Source organism: Phragmites australis, chromosome 10 (genome assembly GCF_958298935.1).
Source record: "Phragmites australis chromosome 10, lpPhrAust1.1, whole genome shotgun sequence".
In the NCBI taxonomy this organism is placed as follows: Eukaryota; Viridiplantae; Streptophyta; class Magnoliopsida; order Poales; family Poaceae; genus Phragmites; species Phragmites australis.
Window position 1 is genome coordinate 29017576 of NC_084930.1, and position 6000 is coordinate 29023575.

The 6000-nt window shown below is 45.7% G+C and overlaps 1 pseudogene; it reads right to left on the reverse strand.

The window, feature by feature from the left end:
- Positions 1–2195: 2195 nt before the first annotated feature.
- On the reverse strand, positions 2196–4522 carry LOC133930215 (transcription factor bHLH25-like; annotated as a pseudogene).
- Between the last annotated feature and the right edge of the window lie 1478 nt (positions 4523–6000).

Below are 6000 nucleotides of genomic sequence, written 5' to 3' on the forward strand. Positions count from 1 at the left end.
GTGCTGAGCTTATTCATTAGAGAAGATAACTCAATCAAATGCACATGTAATTTAAAAATTAAAGCGCGCTAAAAAAGAAAAAAAGTCTATTAGAAAATAAGGTACGAACCTGAATTGACCTTTAGATGAAACAAATCTTATATACTAGCACCAATAGCCACCTTCATGTCTCTCATATGCCTATATGTGCTAAAATTGTCTACACAATAGCGTATATGTGCCTACGTGATATAATTAGGTAAATCCAAATCACAATAGTGATTTGGATTTACGTATAGTGTCAGAACTAAAGCTTTCATTAGAGGGTACTCACCCTTGCGATCCAAGCATTTTTTTCTAGGGATTTTTGTCTCTAGGACACTGATAAAGCGTGATTTGGTCCACACCACACCACACTCCTCATTTCTGTCCCAGCCGCACCACAAAAATGTAGCATGATCTCCAGGACACCGTGCCGAATAAAATGACCATTTTTAGCTAATGAGGAGAAAGCATAGTTTGAAAATGACACAAATGCCCTTGATCTCTCTCGTCAGCATCTCACCTCTCTTTGTGTGGCTGACAGGTGGGTCCCATGTGTCGGTCATATAGGGAGAAGGGATGAGTCTACGACTCACCATGAGTTGGCTTCACAAAGGAAGGAGAAAGAGAGAGAGATGGGCAGGGCTCACGATGGTCTGGCTCACGGCGAGCGACGGATTTCAGTGACAAGACGGTGAGGGGTCAGCACTATGAGCATCTACACATGATAGAGAGCGCGTTGGAGGGGTTCCCGATGGACAGGCCCAACCAAAAAGCAGCCAGTGGTGAGCCACAAGGAGCGGCTGCGAGTGATGCTCATGGAGGACCATGCCGGCAATGGGCTAAGACAGAAGTGATGCGCGTGAAACATTGAACAACACAGGGCAAAGCTCACTAGACTCTGAGTTGGAGATTAGAGCTACAGGGAGGCGGTACGACGGTGAGGGATGGAGATGGTCACTGGACTCGGGGAAGAAGATGGCAGCACATGAGATTCGATGCAATATCCAGCGGAAGGTGGTCGGAGACGACCTGGATGACCTATCCCTTCACTCTCCTGGGCTTGGGTGGGGCAGATTTGTCGGTGGAATCAGGCAATGCTTTGGATTTGGCGGCGGTGTGTGAGCAGCTTGGTGGCATCACTCCTTCTATGGTGCTCTCAGCGAGAGGAGAGTGAGTGGGCATGAGAGAATAGTAGGGGGATAGAGCAACATGAGGAGATAAAGGAGCTTGGGCATGGGTGCCATTGGCTGGCTTGGGCGGTGGCCTGGCTCCTCAGTCACTAGCGGTCGCATGGCGGTAAAGCACTGCCCAGGCAATGGGAGGAAGGAGAAGAAGAGGCTGGCGACAAATTTGAGAGTGGAGGCGAGGCTTGAGCAATCTCCCGCGTCATTTCGCTGTGGTCCGATGGTGCAAGGCCTTCTTCTCCACAGCCGATGACCTAGCACCGAGCTGCCATCAATCCCCTGTGCATGGTGATCTCACCTGGTGCTGCTTGCTCGGAGGAAGGGCTGGAGCGGATCTCAGCAGTTTTCTAGTGGGACCCGCTTGGTAATGAAACAATGAGGAGAAGGGCAACAAGGTCTTTTCACTCACCATATGATTATTTTATTCAACACGGTGTCCTAGAGACCAAGCCATGTTTCTATGGTGCAGCTGGGACAAAAACGAGAAGTGCGGTGTGGTGTGGACCAAACCACGCTTTATCAGTGCCCTAGAGACAAAAATCCCTTTTTTCTATGGGTGCAAATGGTGGTGAGCTGAGTGGTGGTTCTATAGAAGGCTAGGATTTAGAAGAAATTTTCTGATCACCTCAGGAGCCTTATGTTGGCCTGACCTTTGATACTGCAGAATGTGTTAGGAGTTTCTACAATGCCTATGCTAAACTAAACTTGCTTGTCATAACCTAGGAAGTTGTTTTTTATGATATGAAAATACTCACATATTTGCATAGACTGATTTTAGTACTATATGGGAGTTGCTTCTTACATAAACCAAATATTCTTGTCATAATTTAAGAAGTTGTTTTTGTATGACATGAAAATGCTTATCACATATTTGCATATGCTAGTTTGAAGAGTGGTAAGCTATGTATCTATTTCAAGTTGAGTTTCCCCTTGAAGTTCCTAACATCATTATTTTTATGTGTGAGCCATTTTAAAATATCCACAAAATCATATATGTTCAATGTCATAAGTGTGCACTGAACAAGAACAACATGGCATGATGGTGAGGAGCTGACTGATCGTGGCCATGATGGTGATGTCAATGGAGTAGGTGGTGAAGGGGAGCACATTGGTGTTCTTGATGGTGAGGCTGATGAGCTCAACCTCGAACAATGCTATGATGAACGCGCCCTTGTGGTTCTCGTAGTAGATCCTGGCCAGCCCGTGTGATCCGACACCCGAGCCTCGATCTCAGGCAGCATGCCAGCCTCACCACCCAGGATGTTCTCATCACAGGATGAGCCATCATCGTCGTTGGTGGACAGCTGGGACTTCTTATTCAGCACCACCACCTCGATCGGCTGCTGGCGAAGCTCATCCTCTAAGCCCTTCATTGGTCTTGCAGCTACTTCAAGTACTCAATCGTGTCGCCGAGCACCGACGCCTTATCCATCTACAAGCAACGCCAAACTAGTTAGTTCAGTTCATTGGAGTTAGCTGGCTAGTACAGTCATACAGAGCCATGGATTTGGGTGCACATACATGTACCTTCTTAAGGCCAGGGATGATCTTGGAGAGGGCGATGAAGCGTTGGTTGAGCTTCGTGCGGTGCTTCCGCTCAGCTAGGATGTGGTCCTGGTTCTTGGATGCTAGCCGAGAGGTCACCGGAGCCTTCATGGGCTCGATGCCAGCCATGGTCACCATGGCGTCGTAGCTCTGCTTGGCCTTGAGCGCTTGGGCCTGGAATGGTAGCACGCGCATCCAGCTTGTTCTTGGGAGCCTTCACGGGCATGCCGTAGTGCGGGGCGCCTGACACCTACGCCTCCGCCTTGGTGGACACGGACGCGGCGTGGTCGGGGAAGGAGAGGATGGTCGGGGAGGAGTCCGTGGGGGAGCCCTGGTCCCTGATGCACAAGTCCCAGCTGATGTTGACCTTGGCCGCCTTGCATGGGTGGTGGTCCGCCACAGCATCAACACCTCCGCCACAGCATGGTCCACCTCCCCTTGCCCAAACGCTACAACGAATTGCTACTCTGTGAAGCAAAACGTGAGATCCATAAAAATTCCACAAAATAGGGGAATTGGATAAAAAAAATTCCATCAAAAAACTACACACTCACCTTGCTGATCCAAATTCGATGCTGCGATTGAAGCTTGATTTGTGCTGAATTGGATCAAATTAAACAGGGGAAAGAGAAAAATCGATTAATGCATAACCCAAAAAATTGCGCAAAGGAGCAGGATTGAAAAACAAATGTCTCCAAAAAAGATGCAGATGTGCTCACCATCCTGGTCCCCCTTCACTTTCATCTCTCCCTCCCTAATGCTTCCCTTTGGATCAAAATTGCTTTGATATCTCACGATCCATAGATCAAATAAAACAGAAAAGCACAATCCGATTACAACATCAAATCAATTTGGACAGGCAACAAAGTCAAATCCAACCGATGCGTTGTGAGGAACCATCCAAATAATATTCTAGTTAATAATTAAGTCGATAATTTACATAATCATGACTACAATAATTAATCAGAATATCACCCTAGTAGTCTCAACACATATTTTGTGCCCAAGATTAGAACACATGCCTTTCCAACATATAACATCATAACAAAGCTTAACAAAGAGCGAGTAATTTAATTATATTACAAACATTAGAGTATCATCATTTCCAACAATTTACAATAAAAGAATAGAGAAACTACGAAGCAGAATGGTAACATCTACTAATACCAAAAGCTAGGTGAAGCTATATGCCCTTAGGCTCCACCCAAAAGCACGCCATACGAGTAGCTTGTACTACTCATTGCTGCCACCTACATCGGCGAGTGTGAAGTAGCCAAATATGAGCTCCTCCTCACAAATGGAACCTGAAAGAGCAGCGTGAGTACGAAACTACTAGCAAGACTTAATCCATATTGGTACATATAAATAACCCGACTCCAAGGATTATCCATTAAGTCATTAGCAAGGAGCATGCCACAATGTTAAGTAAATTTATCTGTGTAAGCGACCTAGACTTCTATGTATGAGTATCTATACTTAAATCCAGGCACAACTATCCTACAACATCAACCTACACATAACTGTAAAAGGAACCATCTCATGTAATCAATACTCCTTAGTAACCAAACCCGACATAACAAGCCATATCCCTAAATATGGAAACTCTACGACTGATGCAGATAGATAGAATCATGCTCATGACCGAGAGCGCGATAATTTGAATTGTTCTTATACCTTGCAGGGGGTACAACTTTACTCACACGATCCATGTCCATTCTCTTGGCCTCTGAGACAACCTTTCTTATACCTGGAACTACCCACTTGCACATATCCCTATGGCACTGAGGTTACAGCGAGCGTGTCTCGAACACCTTCAGCTCCCGCCCACATTGCTTCTCCTTTATTTTTCCTAAGCATCATAGGGACGTACAACAAGCATCAACACATCATATGATACTCGGCTCATTCGTCCATTGTGTGAATATGTGGTTGTACGAACATTGCTAAAGCCAACAGTACCGATGGATGGTGCTTAACCGATGCAAGCGGTCTATGATATCCGAGTTCCACTCCCGACCTACCCCTAGTATCGCCCACATCTCAGCTCATCACATCATTCTCATTGTAATTAGGACAATAAGTAAGCCCTCAGCTCGCGAACAACGGTTGAACCATTGCTCATCTTCTACCGAGGACCTATGCATTGCTAAGTATTTCGAACAACTCTTAAGTTAGACATCAACAATGTTATCAAGGCTACAAGGATATAGATAATCAACAACTCAAGGTAGAGGTAATACAATCAACATAGGTCTACCCACATAAGCCCAACAACGACTAGCTAAGCATGCAAACATACCTAAGCAATGACTTATCAATTTAGATTCCATTCAATTCAATAAAAATGGTGCAATATGTTTAGATGCTTACCTTGCTGCTCTGGCGGTTGATTGATACTCCTGGCTCATAGAACTCAGGTAAATTGGCGTCACTTTCACTCGCTTGGACCATCAGCGCAACGCTTTCTAAATGAATTAAGAACACATTGTATAAACAAATGAACTATGGAAAAATATGCATGCTTGGATAGCAACAGAGTGTCATGTTTTGAAAACACATGCAAAAGAACACCAAAAGATTAGAGTTGCGAAGTTTGAAACCCAGGATAAGGCAACCTAAGTCCATATAGCTTTAAGTGGTTGGCAATCAAATTGGCATTGAAGTGACGGTCAGACCGCCGGCGTGCAAAAGGTTTTGGGCTCTGGTGGTCAAACCATAGGCATGATGGCAGTCTAACCACCGACCAACGGTCAGACCGCCCTAGTAGAGGTCAGACCTTGACCATGCGGCTGACTTATACTTTTGAACCGTCCTACTAGTGGTCAGATCGTCAGACCCTTACGGCAACACCTTTGTGAGGTAGCCGGCGAGGACTCCAGCGAAACCATCAGTGACGAAGGGCACCAAAGTACTCCACAAGACTAGGGGGACGTTTTACATGGTCGTTCGGATGACATGCATAGCCCAAACACATAAAACCCACAAAACAAGATCTAGATCTAGTGTCACTAGGGTTTTCTGGTATAAATCAAAATGACAATCGTGTAGGGCTAGGAAATGATGGGGAAATGATAGGAGGATGTTTACCTCAGTGTAGATGAACTTTCTATTGGATCAAAATCCTCTAGGGAAGCTCTGATCCGCCGATTGGACTCTGGAGAGGGGAAATGAGCTCGTGGTGAGAGAAAAATAGTGAAGAACTCCTCTGGCGGCGGGAGGAATGGGGAAAGGCTTGGTGAAGCCCTTC